The sequence below is a fragment of the Canis aureus genome, chromosome 32 (genome assembly GCF_053574225.1).
Source record: "Canis aureus isolate CA01 chromosome 32, VMU_Caureus_v.1.0, whole genome shotgun sequence".
NCBI classification, from domain to species: domain Eukaryota; kingdom Metazoa; phylum Chordata; class Mammalia; order Carnivora; family Canidae; genus Canis; species Canis aureus.
The window spans coordinates 7,443,595-7,454,050 of NC_135642.1; the positions used below are offsets into that span (position 1 = coordinate 7,443,595).

Genomic DNA, 10,456 nt, shown 5'->3' on the forward strand with positions numbered 1-10,456 from the left:
GAGCGTGACTTAGTGGAAGAAAAACAAAAATATCAAACCATTATCAAGATATTTGTCCTATGATTTTGGGCAAAAATAAACAAAAGAACCAGTTCCAAATTGGTCAATTTTCTCATGTTTCTCTCTTATTTTTTTTTTGTTTCTCTTTCTTTTTTTAAGTTCTCAAGTTTCTTTGTCTTTCCTTTGCTCTTCACTAATTCTTTTATTTTTACTCACAACTCTCCCTTCTTATTTTTATCTTACCATCACTCTTTCCCTTGTTTTTTTCCCTCTGCTTAAAAAAGAGAAAAAATAAGACAAAATAAAACCTGACTTTTGTGCTCTCTCTTTAAGTGCAATAAAACACAGGTGCAAAAATGGAAGGAAGGAACTGGCTGGTTTCATGATCGTTTCTTCCATCTTTCATCGTCATTAATTCCTCTTGCTACTGTCTTCTTCCTTACTTTCTCCTTTCCAATATGTCACTTCCTTCTTTTCAATAAATCACTATGGCTAAGATATAAGGGCACTTCACCACATTCTGATACACTACAGTGGTTTAATTTTCATATCAGTCTAACCCAAATTGATTTCTCATTGACAGAGCTCAGCTGCCACCAACTTACTTGCTGTGTTCAACAAATGGAAACTCTCAGCAAAACCTGTATTATCATTTATTCCCACAATATTAAACAAGCTGTAATGTAGTGATGTCTTTAATTTTTTAAATAACAACACAATTATTAGGAAAAAATTCACAATTAGGAAAACTTCACAATTTTCCAGAGAATGAGGATGGATTTCAAAGGAAGTAATCATTTAGAAACTGACCATCAGGTCTCCAGTAGAGTTTGGTCCATTTCTATTCATCTTGTTTGGACATGTTAATATATTATCTACCTTCTTCTCGATGCTCTTATTATTAAAAAAAAAATAGTGACACTCTTTTATCTTTTAATGGGGTTATGTTAAATGGGTTTATCTATTTTTAACTCCACCGAATAAACAATTACAGCTGTCTGTATGTGTGTCACATTTTATATCTTTCAGAGAACTTTCATGGCATTATCTATCTAATCCTCATTAAAACACTAAACACATGCTGGGCACTGTGATAGGTATTGTGGTCCAGATAAAAATGTTCCACAGCTCCTTCTTTGACATCCTAGGAGAGAGATTATGGGACACATGTAACAATTCCAGACAGACTAATGTATTATGGATTTTAATAATTATACATATAAGGTACTATATGGACACTGGGTACCTAATTATTAATCATATTTTTCTCTGGTAGTATTTGTCATATTATATTTTAATTTGGTATGTAGTATTAGTCAGTTTCTCCCACTAAATTGTGATAGAGAAGACATCTTATGCACCTCCTGCATTTCCATCATCAAACACAGGGCCTTGAACTTGACAACCAGTTACTCTTCAATGAATGGATGAATAAAAAGGATGGATATCTATAGATACATAGCTACATGGACATTCATTTTATCTGTTATAAATGTGTGTTTAAATATGTAGATACTATATAGATACTATACATTGATTTATATGATATACATAAACATATACATGTATAAATTATATATACACAATATTATATATATATAATATTATCAAACATTATTATATATAATATCTATCTAACATATATATGTTTAAGAATTCCAGGAAAGAGGATCTTTTATGTAATATGAGAAAAGATAGGTTTTTCCACCAATAAAAGTACTATTGTTTTTCTGTTAATACAAAGTCAATATATAATTTGGAAGGGGACAAAGGAAGAGCTATTTGACATAGGATATAGGTTGCATGGAAAATGCCCAGTCAAGTTTCTAACAGGGATTCATTCCTTTCTTTTGCTCTTTGATATGTCATATTTGGAGAAATGTTGGGCTTTATGTAGTTTTATTTCAACAGATGCTGAAAATAAGATGTTGAAGTAAAATAGTTTTACTTCAACACTATTCCTTTTTGTGGAAGTGTTGCCTAAAGAACTCTTGTATGGCTTTTTAATCTAGATACAGTAAAATACTTTTCAATGCCAACTTTATTCATGACACATCAATTTGGTTGCAATGTTTACCTTGTTTCTGTTCCTCTAGTTCTGGCCCTTGAGCTCCTAACCTGTACTGATGAGTTTTTCTTGTTCAAGAAGAGGGATATAATATGGACCTTAATGGATCAATGAGGACCCCCATGCCATCTCTGAGTGATTCTTCTTGTTGGTTCTACTAGGATGAGTTTTAGTTATTTTTCTCTTGTTTTCCAGGGACTGGGTACCCTGTGGAAAAATGACATCATCTGCTGGCCTTTCTTATTGACCATGTGCCTACACTGACCCTATCAATTGCCTCTAGCGAAGATCTCTACTCAGCTATCTGCACTGGGCCTACCTGCCATAGACACCTGCTCCCTAGGTGTCAGGAGTCCACTGTGTCTTCCTTGTCGCTTCTCCTTTGGCCTGATTTGTTTCAGGACTCACATCTCCTTTCATAAAACAATCATCATCTGGCCATGATGACCTCCTGTGTGGAACTCTGACTCTCTTTAGATGCTGAACATCTCGATTTTTTCCAAGTGGTTCAACCTTCTCAGTTTTTCTGGCTCAGTGTTGGTTAGGATAATAAGAGAAACTCAGATGCACTCCTCTGTTGGAAAAAGGGAGCGTTAACCAGCTTTTTAGGGTCAGCAAAATGATTACTTATGAAAAACCATTTCACTGTACTCTGATAAACATGAAGAACATCTCATTTTACCCAGAGATTATTAAGGCCAGGAACTTAGGATCTGAGACAAAATCTCGGAAGGATCCCTTACAGCTCTTGTTTATGATCAGACTCTCCCTTCAATGTATGCATGCATTCCTTGGCTGATAGGTGAAAGTGGGAAAGAGGAGGAAGGTAGTCCTAGCTTATTTCTGTGTTGTTTCTCATTTGTTCACCATTGACCTTTGTACTTTGCTGCATTGTCCCATGTAGATCCTTGATATGCTGAAGGTATCAGTCAAGATCTCAACAAGACCCAGAAGGCACACTTAATAGGGCCTTATTCAGGGAGTTTAACAAAGAGGCTATTTATAAGAGTGTAGACAGTTTCAAGGGAAACCAACAAAGGATAGTGATGTATCCCCAGGGCTAGGAACAGTGGCAATCTTCATCAGCCATTGGCTTAAAGGGATAAAGGAGGGAAAAGCTACTAGAACCCTGAGAGCCATAGCTGTAGTATAGTGTGGGCTATGACCTTTTCCAGAGGGAAGGTGCTAATGCCAAGCCTTGGTCATGCAAAGAAGGACCTCTGACCTCACCCTGCTTCCTTTTCTTCCCATCCTCACGTCTCCCATCTACCTCTTGCTGGTGCCTCCCATTAACCGAATCTAAACAGAAAGTAGAGGGGATGGGAGCAGAGATGATGCAAAGTACAGGTCAGCCTCTCTAGGGACAGAGCAAGTTGGGGAGGTTGAAAAGAGCATGCGGGGCTGATGCTGAAGATATCTGGCACATCTACTAATTGATCCTCAACTGAAGTTGCCTCTTTACACAATAAGAGAGTTTTGATGCAGAGTGGAACATGTCTTTAAAATCTCTTAGAAGCTTATGTAGCCATGTTTTTCCATGAACACATTTTTTTTTTCTAAAATAGTCCAATAATATGATAACTAGAAGATTCCCTACAGCCTTATGGTCTCCCTGGATCTCTGGCTTGGAGATTTGTCTCTTAGTCCTTCAGCCCCCAGCATCTTGATCATGTGGAAGTCACTCCCATGGTAGCTGCATTGGTGACAAAACTACAGTTTTCTTTGATGCCCCTTTCCTTTCAGTGATGGATGTCAAACAACAAACCAAATTCCTTTCTTTTTGTCTAGAGATTAACCTTCCTTATGCAACAGGTCTGATAAATATTGGAAGCCATAGAGGGTTTTCTCCCTTTTCTCTCACCTTAACACACACACACACACACACACACACACACACACACTTGTGGAGAATATGAAAAAGCAGAGCCTTGATCTTCAGAGAGAGAAACAGATTCTCTGGATGGAAACTGAGAGATTGCTGAATTGAGTGGCAGGAGACCCCCCTAGATAATAGCCTCTTCTGAGCTGGCACAGCTTTATGATTCAGCATTTCTTTTGGAGATAATTCAGTGAACTCATACACACCAGATCCTAAAGGGCTAGAGAAATGTGCTATTGAGCTCTAGATATAGGCTCTGAAACTAAAGCAAGCGTGGGGAACAATATTGAAAGCAAAGGATATCACTATTTTTTGGTGCATAAAATACTTAAATTCTGTCTCAACAGGGAGTAGGGAGTGTTTATACTTTTCTAAAGGAGAGGCTTGGAGATGGTGCCCTCTACTTTCCATTGTGCTACAGTCTCTCGCCACAGTTGTAAAGGAGCTATAGCAGGGCTGCTTGGCCCTCCTGTAGACGTCTGCATCTGGGGGAAACCTGAGGTGGGTGTGGCCACCCAGTGCATATGGGGACCTACCTACAAACTTCAGGGAGAGTCTGATTAAACCATGGAGGGAAGATTAGCACCAGTGCTGATGCCTAGGCAGGGGTTCTGCTGAGAAATGCTTTGTAACCTGCTTGCATCCTGAGAGCTTTGAGAACCTGTCTTCCCAGACTGAGCAACATGTAAAGTTCTTGCACCATGAAATCCTGGGGACTATAGCATGTGCTAAGCAGCATGTTTTCTATGGCTCTGACAACTAATGTTTTTTGTACTCTTGGTCTGTGGGGTTTTGTGTTCATTTCTCTTAGACTTAACCAACTCACTTGGTTTGCTCGAGACTTTACCAGTTTTAGCACTGGAAGTCTGGTGTTCCAGAAATCCCTTCATTGTTCAACCAAATTGGAATCTTGTGACTGTGAGAGGTGTGTGTGTCGGGGGCGAGGGGTGATGGACTGTGGGTGTCACATACCTGAGAGAACCAACAAAGGTCAGATCTCCTCTAGGGGTGTGGCTGCAATATCATGTCCTTCTTTACCAGATTCCCAGGGACCATAAACTGGATATATTTACTCCTGTCCCACAGAGCATTTTGAGTGGTTGTTGTTGAGGTCCAAGTGGAATAGTATATGTTAAAGCTTTCTGGAGATTATAAAACACTATGCAGACATAATTACTTTGATTGCATCATGTTTTCCTCATTGACTATCCCTGATGCTGAGCATATGTGGATCTTTCAACTTTGGGAGAGAGAAGGAGCTAATAAGTATTATTAATTTAGTATATTAATTAATAATTTAATATATTTATTAACAATTTAATGTATTAAAAATAATAAATATTAAGTACCTCCTGTGTCTGCTGAACATTATGCTAAGTATTTTATATACATCTATGCTTTTTTAATCCCTCTAAAAATTCTGTGAAGTAGTTATTGCCCCTAAAGTTAATTTCCTTAATACAAGAGTCCGTTCTCTTTTGGTGTGGACTCAGTGCTGATGAAAGCAGGTAAGCCAATATAAATAAGTTACTTGGGCTGGCTCTCAGAATTGGCTTGCTATTTGGCATATGAACATAAATTCTCTGTGAAGACCTCTAGCTCATCAGCCCTTGGATAGGTTGAAGCCCAACCTGCTCTTGGTGGCCTTGCTCAAACCTTGAGGTTTGCAGGTCTAATTTAGAGCCATCTTGAGCCATTTGGCACAATCTAACATCCTGAAAGGCATAGGAGTATGGGCTTAACTCCATTGTATTATGCACATTTGAAAGCTCATATATCTTTCCGTGGTAACTAAGAGTTTTCATATGTCAACAGAGTTCTTGTATAGATGTGAAAAAAATAATTTTCTGAAATACGTGTTATATACAATACATAAAATATACAACCTATTTTCATATTTCATTCAATTTTTATTTATTTATGATCAAGTTATTATTTCATCCAAGCATTCGTTTTTACTTCCCATTGGATTAAATGTATTTTTAAAATTCAGAAGTGAAGTTCATTTCTTACCAACTCACCCTTTACCTGTTAGATTTATTAAAGTCCATAGATTATCAATGATGCATTTGATATAATAATTAAATCATGATGTTAAACCAGTTTCCACCAACAAGAGATGTTGTTTTCTCAGGGCACTTGGATCCTATGTTCAAGGCACCACTTGCTCAAAGAGGGAATCTGAAGGAAGATCTTTTACTTCGTGACAGTAGCTAAGTTTGAATTATGTTATCCAAAGGAGAAATTTCTCTCCATTAGTCAAAGTGCCCAGAGCTTTCGAAGAAACCAATTTTCCATATATTTAAGACTCTTGTGTATACATTTAGTACCTTTCGATGAAATTTCTTACCCACAAAAAGTAGTAAAAAAAAAAATTGCTGTATTTCCTCCTGAATGTTGTTAAAACACCTTCTTAGGCAAATGGATTATGAGTCTGGGCCAAAACTTTGTTTCAGGCTAGTCACAAGGGATGAAACCTTTAAGTGTGCCAATTCAAGATTCTCTTTAGGGATTTTATAAGAAAAGTGAATGGTTAATCATTGTTAAACTGGGTACCAGAAAAAATATGTCTGGTTAAAGATTATTAGGCTGGCCAGTCAGCTGGGTGGGTAACCCTGGCTTCCCAGAAGTCCTTAATCTTATTTAGGTCTATCAGAAAATTGCTCAAGCATTTTAACAGCAACGCCAATTACATCCCAAAGGAGGTTGTGAATTTTACCATCCAAAAAAGTTCTGCCCTAGACCAGGTTTGGGACAATTTTTATTCTCAATGTAAATATAATTTCTGTGCCAAAGCATTATCATCCGTTTTTTCTTCTAAAGTAATGATTTTTTTCCTTAAAATTTGATTTCTGGTGGTTAGCCCTTTTGGAATAAAACTATTTCTTACCTTAAAAGGGTATTGTAAGCCTTGAAAAACAAGAAAGTTAGACAAATGCAACACTTTGGAGAAACAGTAAGATTTCATAACAAAAATAACACTAATGTAAGCTACAAATGTAATTTGAAAACAAGCTAGCAGTGTCTAGATCTACCTACCAATTTATAAGAAGTATCTTATAAATTGTATAGTAAACTATACCCTGAAGAAGTAGTAATATCCAAACCATGGGAAATTCTACAAGATTCCAAATGGTTTTTTCAATAAGCACATTGCAGGGATGGAAGGGGGAGGGATAGAGGAAAAAGGGAACCTATAAAAAAACACTGAAAAGACTTACCAATCAATTACAACATGTAGATCTTATTTGCATCCTGATTCAAACATACCACAAAATAAAATATTGACATTCATAAAGCAGTTGAAAATTTCAACTCTTACTGGAAAATGTAATGATATTAAGGGATTATTAATTTTTAAATTGCAACAATGGTAATGAGTTTATATAAAATCAACTTTGTAGTTTAGAAATACACAGTGAAAAGTTTGCAGATGAAATATATGTCTAAGATTTGCTTCAAAATAATACAAGAGGAAGAGAAGTGGGTGGGGAATAGATGAAATATGATCAGCCTGAGTTGGCAGTTACTGAAGCTAGGGAATAGGTATATAAAAGGTCATCACACTCTGCCTACTTTTTGCATATGTTAGAAACTCTCTTTAATAGACGGTTTAAATAAAACAATGACAACAGGATTGATTTGCCAAGCTGTCAGTTCTTTCATTGCTTTCCTGGCTAAACTCCTAGTCTAGAGCCTACCGCCAGTGGAGCCCTTTTCACAAAAAGGCAGGTTGGGGGGTCAGCAATGCCAATTATGGCAGATATATAGAAGTCATGCCCTAATATAATGTCAGTGAAAACCCATACTTTAGGGTATAACATAAGAGAATGAAATCATAGCTAGACACATAGAAATTATTGGCACCTGGGTGGCTCTGTTGGTTGAGTCTTTAGCTCAGGTCATGATCCGAGGGTCCTGGGATTGAGCCCCATACCAGGCTCTGTGCTCAGCATGGAGTCTGTTTCTCCCTCTCCTTCTGCCTGTTGCTCCCCTTGCTTTTACACTCTTTCTCTGTCTCTCTCTCTCTCTCTCTGTCAAATAAATAAATAAAATCTTTAAAAACAATGATTGTCATTCTGTGCATTGTAGTGAAGGGGTAGCACTCATATCTCTCTTAGGTATTTCCTAAATTCCTATTGCCCTTTTTTTTTTTTTTTTTTGAGAGAGAGAGAGAGAGCACATGAGCACATGAGTGCATGAGTGGAGGGAGGGACAGAAAGAGAGGGAGAATCATAAGCATGCTCCACGCCCAGCATGGAGTTCGATGCAGGGCTTGATCTCACGACCCTGAGATCATGACCTGAGCTGAAATCAACAGTCCGATGCTTAACTGACTGAACTACCCAGGTGCCCCTACTTTCTATTTTTTAATTTAAAAACTTGATGGGGTTTCTTGATTGTGTATAAAGAGAAGGGAAACAAGTGAGAGAGAGTATGGTCCCAAATCTGGCCAGAGACAGAACCGCTCTTACTTAATTTAAGAGGTACTGAGCCTCTTATAGGAAGTAATTAGGATTCCTAATCAAATGCTGGACAGATGTTACCAAAATGAGGACCTTTTCTAGAAAGTTGATTAGCATTCACCTTCTGACAGAGCATGTGGAACCGTCTTCAACTAGGCTTTTATTTATTTGCCTCCCTCCTGGCTTCTTTCTTGTAACTTCTCCTTCTTCCTCCATTGCACTCTCTTTTTCCTTATCTATTTCTTCTTTTCCATCAATGTTTCTCCCAAGAAAGAAATCTTTGTTTTGGCTTGCAGTAAGCTTGAAATAAAACTCCAACGTATCTTAAAATCAATTTGTCTGAGAACTTAGTTTTTAGTTTGTCACATGAAAAGAACTAAATTGTTCATTGGCACATAATAAAAAAAACAGGAATTTTGGAGTTTCAAGTTCAGCCACTCATGGTATGTAGTTGGAACCTGGTGGAGGAAAAGATGGAGAGAGGAGCCAAACAGCAAGGCCAGAGATGGAGACTCTGGAGGGATGCAACCAAGGAGAAATTCTTATGCTTAACATTCAACTTGATTTCCTTTTCTGAGCTGTGTTATTATGACTCTTCTCCCTGACCCCAGCAAATGACAAACCCATCTTTCTAATGGCATAGGACAAAAACCTTGCTTTTTCTTGTTTTTAATACAGATTTTATTTATGTATTTGAGAGAGAGAGAGAGAAAGAGAGAGCAGGGGGAGGGGCATATGGAGAGGGAGAGAGGGAATCCCAAGCAGACTCCACGCTCAGTGTGGAGCCCGATGTGGGGCTCAGTCTCACGACCCTGAGACCGTGACCTGAGCTGAAATCAAGAGTCAGAAACCTGACTGACTGAGCCATCCAGGCACCCCAAAACCTTGGTTTTATCCTTGCTTCCTCTCATTCTTTTACATCTACATTTGATTCATCTGCAAAGCCTGTTGGCAGACCTTCACTATATATCCATAATCTATGTATGCTCCTTACCACCACACTGCAGGACAGTGGTTCCAGTCACCAGCTCTAACCTGTATAGTTGTAATAGCTTCCAAATTCATCATCCAGATTCTACCTTTGCCCCTCTCAGTCTCCTCCCACCCGAGGAGCCAGACAGATAATCCTTCTAAAGCAAGTCAGGTTCTAGGACTGCTCTACTCCAAAGCCTGCATAGCTTCCCAACTCATTCTGAGTAAAAGTCAACCATCACAATGACCTACTGGCCTGCCCAACCCACATCCCACCCCTCTGATCACATTTTGGCTCTTCCCTCATTTATTCCCATTGTAGTCACACTGGCCTCAGCCTGTTCCTCCATCAAGGGCTGTGCATTTGCTGCTCCCTCTGCCTGGGACATCCTTCCCCAGATATGGGCATGGCCCTCTCCAGCACCTCCTCTACTCAATATAAAGGCTCCTCACTGAAGCCTGCTTGGGTTAGATATTTTAAAAATCGACTTTCCTCCTAGCACTCTGCTTCCCTTTTCTCTGCTTTATTTTTCTCTGCACACTTATTGTTACCAGATACACTCTATAGTGTCTTATTTATTGTACCTGTTGTCTGAGTGTTTTCCCTGGAATGTAGGTTCTGCCTGGGCAAAGATTTTTGTCTCTTTTGTTTGCCATTGAATCCCTGGAGCCCAAACAGGGATAGTAGGTACTCAATAAATAATTGTTAAATGAATGAATTCCCCAAACTAATGAAATCTGGCATGTACAACATTCTTACATGAATAGGAGCTTTGGGGAATGAGGCAAAATGGCTGAATGCAGAGGAAACAGGGCAATGGTTTTGAGGGCCAAGATACTGAGCTGGTAATGCCAAGTGCTTAGTGGGAAAAGACATTTCAAGTGAGGGGTGACAATGGAACCTGAGGCCCTAAGAAGGACAATTGTTAACCTATCATCCAGACAAAATCTGGTGTCTCCCCTTCTAGTAATCTTTCAACCCAGACATCACCATTTTCAAGGTCGTCTGCCACTCCCGGACATAGAAGGAGGGCCTGGATTCAGTCCTTCAGGGGTCTCACCCAGATTCTA

General features: G+C 38.6%; 1 long non-coding RNA gene across 3 annotated transcripts in view; it reads left to right on the forward strand.

Moving 5' to 3' along the window:
- LOC144302952 (uncharacterized) overlaps window positions 1-2,515 on the forward strand; it is a 56,039-nt gene extending 53,524 nt beyond the window's left edge. For all 3 annotated transcript variants that reach the window (XR_013369947.1, XR_013369948.1, XR_013369949.1), the window contains one exon: window positions 2,264-2,515. This is a non-coding gene — a long non-coding RNA (uncharacterized LOC144302952). The remainder of the gene's footprint in view (window positions 1-2,263) is intronic.
- The last annotated feature ends 7,941 nt before the right edge of the window (window positions 2,516-10,456 follow it).